The 15,236-nt window shown below is 39.3% G+C and overlaps 1 protein-coding gene and 1 long non-coding RNA gene across 23 annotated transcripts in view; one reads left to right on the forward strand and one right to left on the reverse strand.

The window, feature by feature from the left end:
* RBFOX3 (RNA binding fox-1 homolog 3) overlaps nucleotides 1-15,236 on the forward strand; it is a 1,135,878-nt gene that overhangs the window by 1,064,475 nt on the left and 56,167 nt on the right. The gene's annotated exons all lie outside the window — the stretch shown is intronic.
* LOC103099347 (uncharacterized) overlaps nucleotides 1-15,236 on the reverse strand; it is a 174,612-nt gene that overhangs the window by 114,400 nt on the left and 44,976 nt on the right. The window contains exon 2 of the long non-coding RNA XR_008915858.1: nucleotides 551-708. This is a non-coding gene — a long non-coding RNA (uncharacterized LOC103099347). The remainder of the gene's footprint in view (nucleotides 1-550; nucleotides 709-15,236) is intronic.

Raw genomic sequence — 15,236 nt, forward strand, 5'->3', positions numbered from 1 at the left:
TTTTTTTTTTAAACCCTTACCTTCTGTCTTGGAATTGGCTCCAAGGCAGAAGAGTGGTAAGGGCTAGGCAATGGGGGTCAAGTGACTTGCCCAGGATCACATAGCTGGGAAGTGTCTGAGGCCAGATTTGAACCTAGGACCTCCCATCTCTAGGTCTGGCTCTCAATCCACTGAGCTAGTTGTCCAGCTTTTCAATCCTTCATAAACCTTGGAACTCAGAATATAATATGGTTTATATACATTTATATTACATATATTTATGATATTACAGATGAAAGCAGAGAAGTTGTTGTTTCAGTCATGTCCTATTCTTTGTGACACCATTTGGGATTTTCTTGGCAAAGATACTGGAATGGTTTGCCATTTTCTTCTCCTGATCATTTTACAAATGAGGAACAAAAAGGGTTAAATTATTTGCCCAGGGTCACACTAGTCAGATTTAAACTTGGGAAGATGATACTTCCTGACTCTATCTGCCTTCAGGCAAATTTAAGGGTTAGAGAAAAAAGGAAAAGGGCCCCAGAGTTTCAAGGAAGAAACAATCACTTACAGTTGCCATGGGATAATGGCACTCCATCCTCCATGCCACCTGAGTACTCCAAAGGCAATCTCCCTGTTCCTGGAAACTATGCTTCTCTCAAAGTAGCCCAAGATGACATTATGTAGTTTTAGCTGCCACTGCTGACTCATATATGAACTAGTAATCCACTAAAAAAAAAAAAACCCTTTTCAGGAGAATGTCTATCAATCCATGCCAAGCTCATCTGATGGTTATAGAGTTGCTTTTTGAACCCAAGCGCAAGATTTTACATTTATCTCTATTTGTTTGGACTCAACACAATGCTCTAGCCTGTCAAATTCCTTTAGGATCATTTCTCTGTCATCCAGTGTGTTCACTATCCTTCCCAATTTCATATCATCAGCAAATTTAATAAGCATACAATCTGTGCCTTTTTCTGAGGCATTGATAAAAGTATTAAACAGCAAAGGGCAAAGTATAGATCCCTATTGTATTCCTGCTGTTCTGATATTGAATTATTTCTAATCCAATTCAATAAACATTTATTAAGTGCCCACTATATGTCAAGCACTATACTAAGTGCTGGAGATGCAATTAATAAAAAGAAAGTCTCTACCCTCAAGGGCCTGACAATCAAATAGGGGGAAACAGACAAAAAGAAGCAGAAAAGTGGGATACTGGGGTACTCATTGCAAGGGCACCTTGTAAAGTTGAAACAAAGCACAGTAGCAGACAAAATGTGGAATAGGCTGAGTCCAGTTTCTGCCTTCTATAAAAGAAGGCATTGGAAGGAGTTTGGGACTCTATCTTGCAGCTCTCCAATCAGGAGAGAGAAGAGGTTGAGTGAGAGAAGTGAGGTCAATCAAGGTTTTTAACAGCATGGTGATAAGATTAGAGGTAATGAGACCAACCTAGGATGGGCATCATGTTTCTGGACAATTGAAATCAAACAAAGCAGCAGGTATAAAGTGATTTCCAACTACTCAGTCTACCCATCCAACAAGTTCTGAATCCATTGGATTGTAGTAATTTAATATATATCTCTTAGTTCTCATTGCTATTCAATTATGTCTGACTTTTTATGACCCCATTTGGGGTTTTCTTGGCAAAGATATTGGAATGGTTTGCTATTTCCTTCTCCAAACTCATTTTATGGATGATGAAAATGAGGCAAACAGGGTAAGTAATTTGCCCAGGCTCACACAGCTAGCAAATATTTGAGGCCATATTTGAACTTCAGGAAGATGAGTCTTCCTGATTCAAGGCTGGGCATTCTATTCATTGTACCACCCAGCTGTCTCATTAAGAAGAGTATAAGATGTTTCATCAAAAGCTTTCTTAAATTTGGAACAATGTCCCAAAAATTACTCAACTGAGTATACTATTAGACTCAATTATACCACTAGTAGGACTGTGTACCCCAAAGGAGGCAAAAGAAATAAGGGTTTAATCTGCAAAAATATGTTTAGTAACTCTTTTCATAGTAGCCCACAACTAGAAACTAAAGGGGTACCCAACTATTAAGGAAAATGGCTAAACAAATTGTAGTGTGAACTTAGAACATCTTCCATAAGAGGCAATAAAATTTATTCAGAGGAAACTGGGAAGACCTTTGTGATCTGATTTAGAGTGAAGTAAGCAGAACTAGAAAATCAATTTACACAATGACAACATTATAGAAAAATATCTCTGAACAACTTTATAATACAATCATAAGCCTTGAGTCCAGAGGACTGAAGATGAAATCACTCCACCTACCCCCAGCCAGAGAAGTGATGGACTTAAAATCCAGAATGATACATGTATTTTCAACCTGAGAATTTGTTTTTATTAAACTATATATGTTTATTGAAAGGTTTTTGTTTTGTTTTTATTGTTCAGTTGGAAGTGGGAGCACTGAAAAAGAGAAAATAAATGTTTATAAAAATAAATAATGAAGGGAGAAAAAGCTTTACTAAAATCTAAGTAAACTATATCCATATCATTCTCTTTATCTACCAGTTTAGTGATCCTATCAAAAAAATAAAATGAAGTTAGTCTGGCATGACCCATATTTTTTAAAACTCTTACCCTTCATCTTAGAATCTTACTTAGAATACTACGGATTGGTTCCAAGGTAGAAGACAATTAGGGTAAGACAATTAGGGTTAAGTAATTTGCCCAAGGTCACACAGCTTCAAAGTGTCTGAGGTCCGATTTGAACCCAGGACCTCTTGTCTCTAGGCCTGGCTCTCAATCCACTGAGCCACCTAGCTGCCCCCATGATCTATACTTGATAAAGTCATGCTAGCTCTTTGAAATAACTACTTACCTTTCGAGATGTTTGCCCACCAGAATTTTCCCAGAAATTGAAGTCATTGCGTTGTAATTTTTCAGATTCTTTTCTCTATGTTTTATTGAAAACTATCCTTCTACTAGTCTTATTTCCTTTATCTTTCACTATTACTCACAATGGCTCAGCAATCACATTTGAATTTATTAAGAGTAGTTGGGAAGGTGGGGCAGCTGGGTAGCTGCCCAGTGTCTGATAGCGACACTATTTTCACAGTACCATACTCATATTCATCTTATGTTACCTAAACTTGCTTCCATTTTTTATAATTTATTTTTTAAATCCAAGTCAATTGGTGAGTTTCCTGTGCATCCACATTGTTGTCTCCAGACAATTCCATTTTTCCTATTCTTTGAAGTGATATCCCTTTGTTTCTTCAGAATTTCATTCTAATGCGTCTTCCATTTCAGCTAGAATGACTTCTCCTGAAATGTTTCACCCCTTGGGATGCCACCTATCTTTCCTCTGACCATTTTAAACAGATCAAATCCCTAGTTGAACCAGTTCAAGTCTATATGATGTTCTAGAATCCCTTGCCATTTGTACTAATTGATGATTATGACTTGCCAAACCTGAATTCCAGATTACTCCTATGTGATATGGAAATCACATTAAAAGACTGATATATATTAATTTAAGGTCGCCAAGGAATTCAGCTATGTAATTCCTAAATGAAAACTCAAGTCAGCAGTCAACCTTTTATGAAGTGTTTTTTTTTATTACTAACAGGAGGAAGAAAGGTATGAGAGAGAGAGAGAGAGAGAGAGAGAGAGAGAGAGAGAGAGAGAGAGAGAGAGAGAGAGAGAAAGGGGAGAGAAGGGAAGAGGGCTTAAATACTCCTCTGCTTAGGTTGAGCCAAAGGCCCATGGCCTTGGATAGCCGAGGCAAAGAAAAGAGATCAGTCCCTATCACTCACATGACCAAAATGGAGAAACAGTCTCAGGGCCTCCACTCCAAGCCACCAGCCTCCAACAACCACACTCTCTCCACACAGGAAGTTCCCAGTCTCCTCTGCGGTCCTCTACCTCACTTCCTGTGTCTCCCCTGTGCCAATGGTGGCTCTAGCTTAACCCAGGACCGCCCAGAGGTCTGTCCCCTTTGCACATGTCTGTTGAAGGTCATATTCTCAAATAATTAAATCTTGAGCTTTGCTGCAGCCCTTCCTAAATCCTGTTACCCTGAGTAGGGTGGAGATTGTAGTTTCCAAGACCTGATTCTGTCATTCCAAGTATCTCCATTGTTATTGATCAGGAAATAGCCAAATCCCATCCTCTAAAGAATGGTTTGAACAGGGTTGAGTAGTTTTGAAATTCACACCTACCATCATTTCTATTTATATGATATTGAATGGAATTTGGAAAAAAATCATATAACTACTAATTGTATTTACTCTACAGTTATATCACATAATGTCAACTAGGGCCTCACTGCATCAAAGCAATTCTTTTTGGTTTTCCTAATACATTTTTATCCCATTCACTACAGTGCTATTCAAAACCTTTTCATCTCTGAAGAAATTTTCCTACAGCTCCCTCTTCTACCCTTCTCCTCAACTTATTTCAATATTATATCTCCTTTTACTTTCTCCACCTTCACTCTTTTATGAATAAGAAGTTCCTCTCTGTGCCAAGACAAACCTTTGCATGTACCCTGGATTCCATGCCTTCCTCCACTTTCAGAAGATCACCTTATTATCATCTCTACACTATTTTTCAATTTTGCTATTCAATCTTCTTCAACCCTACTTATTGGTTTCTTCCCTTCTGTCTACAAACCTGCCCAAAGTCACCTATGTCCTTAAGTGGGGAGGAGGAGGGTGCAGCAAGGTAACTCAGTGGATTGAGAGCCAAGCCTCAGGAGATCCTTGGTTCAAATCTAGCCTCAGATACTTCCTAGCTGTGTGACCCTGGGTAAGTCACTTAATGCCTATTACCTAGTCCTTACCACTCTTCTGCCTTAGAACCAATATACAGTACTGATTCTAAGATGGAAGGTAAGAGTTAAAAAAAAATACAACCTGCTTGATCTGACCATCCCCACTAGCAACTGTCCAATATCTCTCCTCTCCTCAGCTAATTTCCTTTAGAAAGCTGTCCACACTAGGTAGTTTCTCCTTTTCTCTTGATTGCTTCAAAGCCTCAAAGCCTTCTGCAGTCTAACTTCTGACCTCATCATTCAGCTTAAATTGCTCTCTGCAAACTTAATGATGATCTCTTAATTGCCCAATCGAATATCCTTTTCTCATTTGAAGCTATTGATCACCATTTCCCCCAAACAGTCTGTCCTCTCATGACCCTTCATGACCTTGCTCTCTCCTTTTTCCTCTAGCAGTGTGAATACTCCTTGGCCTCCTTTACAGGATCTTCATCCAGGTAATGCCCCTAACTGTGGCTGTCCCCCAAGGCTCTGTCCTGGGCTTTCTCTTTTTTCTCTACTATCTTATTTGGTGATCTCATTAGTTTACATCAATTATTATCTCTATGCAGATGATTTCCGGATCTATATATCCATCCCAAATTTCTCTCTTGAGCTCCACCTTTTTGGACATCTTGAATCAGATGTCCCATAAGCATCTCAAATTAAATATGCCCAAAAAAGAATTCATTATCATTCTCCCCGAACTTCCTATTTTTCCATCTTTCATATTACTGTTGAGGATACCACCATTATTCTAGTTAGCTAAGCTCAGAACCGTGGACTCCTCATTTACATTCAACTCATTACCCAATATGTCAAATCTTGTCATTTCTACCTTCATAAAAATAGCTTTCATATATGTTTAGGAGAAGAGCAATATAGTGTGAGAGCAAGGATAAGAAGACCCCAAGATTCCAGCTTCTGTGATTCATCCTCCAACAAACAAGAGTTTGAATTACCAAGGTGGCCTACACTGACCAGGGCATTTCAGTCTCTTTCTGGCTATAGCTTTATAAGTAGCACAACCAAAAGTGAAGGAGCCAGCAGTATAGTCCACACTCTAGAGAACTATTAAGTTAAAGGGAAAAATATGCCTGTCTAGATCAGTCCTTTCCCTGGTTTTATTTATGCTGAAAGAATTTCCCTGACCCTCTAGTGAACTTCCTCCACCCATACATGCATCAAGGTCACAAAATCTTAGAACCTTTTAGCATTTGGAAAAACAAATCCAAAGCCCTCCCATCTCTCAGATCTCCATTGATACAGATTTTTTATAATTTTTTCAGGAGAATATGTAGGCTGATCAAAGTTTTAGTGCAATTTTAAACTGCTACTAGCATAAATTATTAAACTGGAATTGCTTAAAACTACACCAAGACTTTAGGGACACCCTCTATAGTTAGTTACCTCTCAGTTGATCATGAGAGTGATCTACTCTATAGATTTTCTGCAATGAATATTTAATCTCAGGCTCCCCCTTTCCACCCACTATATTTCTGAATAACATCATTCTATTGAAGTTCAAAAAATGTAAGCTCATTTCAATATCAAGCCAAATGAAAATTATAAAGGATGGGAAGGAAAAAAATCCCTTAATTAAGATTTTTGTATTATTCACCAACTTGGAGTATTCATGTCATCATTTTCTTCCATTAACTAACTGTACAAAGAAAGGAATAGTCAGGAGGCCAAGATAATAGTTTTCATGACCTTGGATAAGTCTATTCCTCATCTGGATTACATTTTCCTCCTGTAAAATGAGAACTCTTTAGATTAGAGGACCTCTAAGACCCCTATAAGTTATGTAGGCTATCATAATTATATTTGTTGCAACCAATATCTTAGCTAGGAAGTAATGCAATCATGATCATAGGAATTCAAACTCATTTATTCATGGACAATATTTCCCATCAAAGCAAAATGAATTGTGTAAAACAAAAAAAAAAGGTAATTGTAAAAGTCTTGACAAAAGGATGCTAAACAGCTCTGACTTACAAAACTCACTATAAACAGTAGGAGAAGCATATATAAAAATGTCATGGTCGAGGCTTCCAAAATAATGTAGACTTTTCCCCTGTCTTCCCCTAAACTTCATTTTCCTGGAATTAGCACAAAAAAATTAAATGCTCAATGGAAAAAGAAACTGACTCTTCTCTTAGTTTTCATGTATCATAAACATAAGTGTGCATGAGTTTGTTCTGGGTACAACTGCCTAGCTATGTGCATGTCTATGACATCGATGGACCATCAGAGCTGGAGTAGAATTTAGAGATTAGTTAGCCCATTCTCTCCTTTTGCAAAAGGAAAACTGAAACCCAGAGAGATGAAGGCTGCACAATTAGTAAAAGGAGAGCTTGGAGCACTGAACTGAGTCAGAATCCTTGGGTTTAATCTCAGTTCTGGTATTTACTATTGACTTTTTAAAAATGAGAAAAGTCCCTTCTCCTTTCTAGGCTAGAGGTTCCTCATCAGTTATAAAAATGGAGCATAAGAGGGATTTCTAGGGACTCTCCCACTTTGGATCCTAGAACCCAGACTAGAACCAGTCTCAGTGTTCCCATTTTATCCTCTGTGCCTATGGGGATCCATGAAAAGGTGCACGCTTGGCACTTGGAGGCAAAGTCTCATTCCCCACTTACACCACTGCATATACTATACAACTATTGCCTTCCCTAACATAGCTGCTGATTTGCTAATCTCTGACTGTTTCACCTGGAATCCAGGCATACCCAAAGTAGACAGGAAAAAAGATCAAATTCCTTAATCTGCTTGCCTGTCCGCCCCCCCCCCCCCCCCACTCCGCTCACCTCTCATTCCTCTTCAGCCTTTAGTGAAAAGTCAAAACTACATCTGGTACCTTCCTAGGAACCAGGGGGCCTGAAATGCAATTAACCTAATTGTCTGGGCAGATTGTGAGAGCCAGAGGGAGACAGGAATTTAGACACTGAAAGCAGGGAAGAGCGTCTAGGACAATCACAGCTTCAGGATGGAAAATAACCAGGGTGATGTTAGACATAGTGGTGTAAGCCTGTAATCCTTGCTACCAGGGGATGCTGAGGCTGGAGGATTGCTTGATCTCTATAGTTCTGAGGTTCAGTAGAGATAACGTGGATCCATACAGACCAGTTCCAAAATGTTGAGTCTTTGAGAGCAGGGGGTCACAAGGCTGCCTAAAGGAAGTTCCATGATTGTCAGTGGGATTGGGTCCATGAGTAGTAACTGTATTTCCATTCTGGCAAGATAGGGAGACCCATTCTAAAAGAAGTGAAGAAAAAAAGGGAAAGGTGGAGGGAATTAGGGTGACTTCTGGATATCAGGATGACTGAAATAAATCTCCTCATATAAATAAATGCATAAAGTATTGGGGCTGAAGGGATCTTAGAAATCACAGTCCAAACTCTCATTTTGCACATTAAGAAACTGAGACCCAGAAAGGAGAAACAAAGTGTCATCATTAATGGTTTGATGTCAGCTTGGAAAACATATGGGATCTTTTAACACATCTGATAATCCCATACTCTGAAGTACTCTAGAATTCATAAGCAGCTATCAGTAAGCTTGCCCTTAACACAATTTTTCAAAATAAATTTGTATCAAAGCAATAAAATATTATCGGTAATTTTAACATAGCTTAAATTTCCTTCATGTTCTTCCCTGTTTCAAAATGAGGAAAAGAGTGAAAAAAGTCAGTAAAACCAATCAACCCTTAAAAAAAAATCTGATAATATATGTAATATTCCAAATCCTTGGACCCCACTCCCACCTCTGCAAAATATTCAAGAAAGATGTTTTCTCAGATCTCTTCCCCAAATGATGGGCATCTATCTTGTTTCCAATTCTTTGCTACCTCCAAAATGTTTCTATACATGTTTTGGTACATATGGAGGCTTTCTATTTATCGGTGACCTCTTTGGCCTAGCAGTAGAAACTCTAGGCCAAAGAACATTTGTATTTTGCCACTTTATTTGAATAATTACAAACTATTTTCCAAAAATTAACTCTTAGACAAGGCATTTACTAAGATGGAATAGTAAGAAAATTAACCACAAAAAATTCCTCCCTATTTCGCTCTAAACCTGAGGCATATTATTTTAGAAATCCACAAAGTATCCGAAGGCAGAGTGAACACAAACCTGAACTACAATGGTGGGCACACTTGTAGGGAATACATATGATCAAGACAACTCATAACTACAGAACTATCAGACCTCAACGTCCTTCCTCTCCATGTGCAAGCTTCTCTGTCAATTCTTCCTCACCAGAAAGTAGCTCTCAATTCCATAACCAGTTCTTTTCTCTGCTGCCAGAGATACCACTCTTTGAAACTGCTTCTAGACATGAATAACAATAGCATATATGTCTACTTCTCAAATGAGTTTCATATTCTCTGAAACTAGTTCTCTTTAACTTCTTTAGGCAAGTAACTACAGTGGTAAACACCATTGCCAATGGGATGCAGGGGAGAAAAGAAAAGTCTCTTCCTTCCCCCCCAAGAGATTATACCCTATATATAATTGGGGATTTTGTCATTAAATGGTCACTCTATTGCAGATATTAATAATATGGAAATGGGTTTTGAACAATGATACATGTATAACCCAACGGAATTGCTCGTCAGCTCCAGGAGTGGGGAGAAAAGAGAGGAGGAAAAGAACATGAATCATGGAACCATGGAAAATGTTCTAAATTAATTAATTATTTTATAAAATAGAGAGATTATTCCCTATTACTATATCAACTGAGTTGAAGTAGAGAACAAAATCCACTGACAGACCTATGCAAAAATTTAAACTTTAACCACATTTGTAGATAATACAAGGGATTAAATATTGATTAGTACCTACTATGTACCAGGAGATTTACAAATATTATATCATTTGATTGTTGCAACAACCCTTTGAGAAGATGCTGTTATTATTCCTATTTTATAGTTGAGGAAACTCAGGCAGAGATTTAAATTACTTAACCTAAGATCACATAACCAGTAAGTTTCTGAGGTCACATTTGAACTCAAGTCTTCCTGACTCCAGACCTGGCAATTTGTCTACTGCACCATCTAAATGTTGATAAAACGGAGAATAATTAGAGAAAGACACACAGAATATAGCAATAGCTCTCAAATATGCCCCCTTCTCTCTAATGATACTGCTACTACCCTGGTATAGTCCCTCATCTTCTTATGCCTGCTTGTGGGTCTGCATGCCTCAAGCCTTTCCCCACTCCAATCCATCTTCTATTCAGCTGCCAAAGTGGTTTTCCTAAAACACAGGTCTATTCTTGTCAACCTCCAATAAAGTCTAATGGTCTATTCTTGTCAACCTCCAATAAAGTCCAATGGTTCCCTTTCACCTGACCTTTGTATCAAATACAAAGTCCTTTGTTTAGTGTGCCTTCATAACTTATCCCCCATCCATCCTTCCAGTCTTTTACACCTTGCAACTTCCCCTTTCTCCCCTTATGTGCTTTTTGATCCAGTAACACTAGTTTTCTTGCTGTTACTCAAACAAGACACTCCCTCTCAGCTCTGGGCATTTTCTCTGGCTGCCCTCCGTACTTTGAATAGTCTGCCTTCCTTCTCTTCATTTCCTGGCTTCCTGCAAGTTCCAGCCAAAATTCTGCCTTCTATAGGAAGTCTTTCCAAATAGTCTTAATTCCAGTGCCATGTTTCTTTTGTTATTTCTTATTTATTCTGTAAATATTTTGTTTGTACATATTTATTTATATGTTGTCTCCCCTTTTAGATTGTGAGCTTCCTGAAGGCAAAGATTGTCTTTTGCCTTTTTTTGGGAAGGGTGGGTATCCTCAGTGCTTAGCACTGTCATTGGCATGTAGTAGGTGCTTAATAAAAGACTGACCAGAAGTCATGCCACATGAGAATCCATTGAAGTAACTGAGTTTAATCTGCAAAAGAAATGACTCAGAGGAGACAAGATAACTGTCTTCAAGTTGTGAAAAAATGATTTAGATGTTCTATTTAACCCCAAAGAGGCAGAAGTAAAGCACTGAGTGGCAGTGGTAGAAAGACAAATTTAGGCTAGTTGTAGTCAAAATATTCTAACAATTAGGACTAATTTAAAATTAGAATGGGCTATCACAAGAGGTAGTGGTATCCCTCCCTCATTGTCTTCCAGCAAGGTCTTAATGATCACTTATTAAGGACATAGCTTACTTATCTAAAATGATGTTATTGCAAGAGGGACTGGATTGGAACCAGGCCTGGAGATGAGAGGTCCAGGGTTCAAGTGTGGCCTCAGACACATCCTTGCTGTTTGACTCTGGACAAGTCACTTAATCTCCAATCTCTGGCCTTTACCTCTCTTCTGCCTTGGAACTTATGTTGTTTTTTTTTTAATTTAAAAAATTTTTACAACTCTATTCTAACCAGGTCAGTGGACTCATCTGCTTTAAAAATCATAACCTCCAACTTTGAGTTAGCACCAAGCAAAATTGTTAAGTAGACAAACTTTGTCTCCCTTCCACTTCAGAACTCAATTCCATCATTTATTTATCTTAAGCATCCCCTACCCTAGATTCCTCCCAGGCTAATTTGTATTCAATTCTCATGGAGTAAACAAAGTGGGTAGCTAATAAATATGGGGTTGCCCCATAAGAGTTTGCATTGTTTAGTGTATTTTTTAATGGTTTACTCTTAAGGACCCCTAACCTTTCCTTGCAGAAGTCCCTTATCCTCTTTATATGTCTCTACTTGTACAAATAGATGAGGTTGGAAAAGTGGGTAGAGGAAGGTAGATTGACAGGGTAAGCCATATCAGATCTCTCTCTCTCTCTCTCTCTCTCTCTCTCTCTCTCTCTCTCTCTCTCTCTCTCTCTCTCTCTCTCTCTCTCTCTCTCTCTCTCTCTCTCAGAAGGGACCACAAATACAGTTGACAAAGTCTAATCCCATTGCTGGAATGTGACCAAGATACAAGCTTAGGCTAAAACCCTGGATACTGGAAACTTAATTGCCTCTTCTATGTAACCTCTTCCTTCTCCAATGCCCCCTTCCTAGGATATTCAAGATCACAAGATCCCTGATGTCTTCTTAGCCTGCTGACTGTCAGATGTCTCAAAGACTCTTAACTGCCAGGCAATAGCATTGGACTTTAGCATTCCAACTAAGCCAATGAACATCTACATCCAGAGTGTTGGACAAGTGCCACTCACTTTCACCTCTCTAACCCCAATGGAGTATAGTGACCAGAAAACCCTCAGGATATGGAGAGATATGTCTATTTGGGAGATGTGAGGTAGAAAAGGTGGAAGGTAGAAGATGGAAGAGGAATGAAATAGGGGAAAAAATTTTAAAGGGGATGGAAGCAGAAAGAGGTAGGAGTTGGTGGGGATAAAAAGGAAGAACTTGAAAAATTCTGTAAGTTGAAGCTAAGGTTCCAATCAAATATTTATCAGTTAATTGATCTCTCCTGTGTCTGCCAAAAGGCCCATTTGACAGCTCCTTCTCCCTCATTCCTTGTCTCTCCCCCTTCACATGGTCTTTGTCTTTCCCTATTTTCTTTTACCTTCTCCCTTTGTTCCTTGCTTTTCTCTTCATTACATTTCCTACTGCCTCTGCTTTCATAACTCTTTCTGTGGTCTCCCTTTGTGGTTCCTTCTCCCCTAACTGCATACTCCTGATCATTCATTCTCAGCTTCTTTCATCTTCTTTTCATTCCCACTCCTCACTGCACCACAACCTCCCTCTCTTCTTCTCCCCTTTCTTATATTTCCTCTCTTGCTTGGGAGCTGTGGGCCTGACACATTCTCTAACATGTTTGTTAATAATGGGTAATGGGACTTTGCAGGCCACTTTGGAACAATAATACTGAGAGAGAGAGAGAGAGAGAGAGAGAGAGAGAGAGAGAGAGAGAGAGAGAGAGAGAGAGAGAGAGAGAGAGAGAGAGAGAGAGGGAAATATTTCTCTTTTGTTGTTCTTGAAGTTGAATGTTGCCCCAGTTTCACAGTCTCTAAAGATAGAGGGATCTGCGAGCCTCACCAAAGCAAGGGGACCAGAGAGGGTTTCTGCTCATTAGGCATACAGTTCCATAGCTCAGAGTATCCCAAGGGTGGCCAAAGCAGAACCCTTGAGATACCAATTTTGGAAGATAGAACAAGAAGGGCTAGAGACTCTGGCAATCCTTGAAGAAGGAACAAGAAACAGCCTCTCTCACACGCCCACTCAGAGATACCTCTGTGGGAATCTCACCCTATTTCATTTATCATGGCATCCCCCTAGAGTAGGCTCAAAAGAGCCCTAGGCTCCAAAGATGACCCTGAGATAGGTCTCATGTTGCTGCTTCCCAAAATGCATTTGTAATGGGAATCAGAGATGTGGATTCTCGAAATATACAGCCTCCCATGACTTCTCAACTCCCCCTCAAAATTCCCTAAAAGTGATATATAATCGAAATAGTTCAGCTGAGTCATCTCTATCCTCTCCTCATCTTGGAAACCAAACCCCTTCTTCTGAGGTTGAATGGTTTTGGAGCAGGACCAGTCTGATGTTCCCAAATCTATGAACCAAAGGCCAAATTTCTTAGCTGCCTTAAGCAATCCTGAACTCCTTGGATAGTCCTTGGGGTTCTTCAAAGTGAGCAGTTGGAGGCAGCTTCAGTAAAGATTGGCTCCCCCATCCTCACACTAGACTAGAAGACCTTAGAGATCAGGAGTCATGATTGACTTAGCCTTCAGGAATGCCTGCTGGTGATAATGATAAATCTAGAGTGTTAATTCTTTGAAGGGAGAGGATGTATACTCTATATTTAACACTCATACTCTAGCCCCTAGTGCAAGGCCATTTACTAATTGTCACTCATTATTGAAATGAGGCCTGATATAGAGCTTTCCTGCAGGAGGGATTAGAAAGCAAACCCTGAGACTTTTAGCAACTGCTGAAAGGGACTTATTATCCACTTTTCTAACCTTCCACTTAGACAGTGGCTACCAATCCAGGACCAAAGATCCTTCTGTGATCACCACTACCCCACATTCCTCCGACAAGACATGCAAGCGTGTGCGTACACGCACACGAACACACACATGCACACACACTGGCACAGGCACAGAAATAGACACACACACACAGACTCCTACAGAAAGATAGCCTTCTTAGGGGCAGCTGGGTGACTCAGTGGATTGAGTGCCAGACCCAGAGACAGGAGGTCCTGGGTTCAAATATGACTTCAGACACATCCTAGCTGTATGACCTTGGGCATGTCACTCAACCCTCATTGTCTAGCCTTTACCACTCTTTTTCTGCCTTGGAACCAATACAAAGTATTGATTCTAAGACAGAAGGTAAGGGTTTTGTTTTTTTTTTTAAGTAGCCTTCTTGACATTGGAGTGGGCTCTGGGTCAGAATTAGCCTGACTGAGGGTTGAGGGGAGTGCCTCACCTCTCTATAACCAACCAGGCTCCAGAACTAACTGTTTTGACTATTAATAAGGACTAGACATTTGCCCTACTGCCTTTCTCAACATTATCATTGGAACTATGAAGATGTGACAATATACTTATGGTTTTAGTCAATGATCCTGAGTCATAGGCCGCCTAGGTGCTCCCTTCCCTGGCCACTTTCTTCTGTGTCCTCCGACATTACATTACATTAGCCCTATCCTTGTGCTCTAACCCCAGTCCTTCCAATGTGCCTGTAATCTACTCTTCTATTCTTTCTTTTTTTTTCTTTTCTTAATATAATTTTATTTTTTAAAATATTTTCCATGGTTACATGATTCATGTTCTCTCCTTCCCCTCTTTCCTCTCCACCCTCCCAGAGCTGACAAACAATTCTAGTGGGTTATACATGTGCTATCACTCAAAACCTATTTCCATATGATTCATTTTTGTAATAGTGTAATCTTTTAAATCCAAAACCTCCACTCTTTTATTGTTAACAAACATATTAGTCATGTGCCCTCCCTTATGAAATCAGATTGCATATATTTTTTATTAATTTCTGTGTACATGTTGCTTCCATAGGGCTTATTTTATTTATGCCTTGGTATCCCCAATGTCAAGCACAGTGCCTGGAATATAGTAGGAATTAATAATTGCTTGTTGAATTCAATTAATAAATGCTTCCTCATAGTCAGAAGGGTCATAGCCCTAAAGCTGGAAGAGATCTTAAAAGTCTTCCAGTCTAATACTCTATTTTATAAATAAGGAAACTACAGTTCAAGAAGGGGTAAGTGGGTTTCTCACAGTTTATAAGTAGCAGATTAAAGACCCTGATGTTTTCTTACACACACACACACACACACACACACACACACACACACACAGGATGTCTCTATAACCTTCAGAAGCTGTACCAACAGAGGGCATCATCATATAATGGAAGGAACATTGGGTTTGCATCCTGGCTAAGCACATACAAACTAAAAGACCTTGGGCAAGTCTTTTCTGAGTCTTAGTATCATGATCTATAAAATGGGGTTAATAACACTAGCATTACCTGTCACACAGGGCTGTTGT

The sequence above is a fragment of the Monodelphis domestica genome, chromosome 2 (assembly GCF_027887165.1).
Source record: "Monodelphis domestica isolate mMonDom1 chromosome 2, mMonDom1.pri, whole genome shotgun sequence".
Lineage (NCBI taxonomy): Eukaryota > Metazoa > Chordata > Mammalia > Didelphimorphia > Didelphidae > Monodelphis > Monodelphis domestica.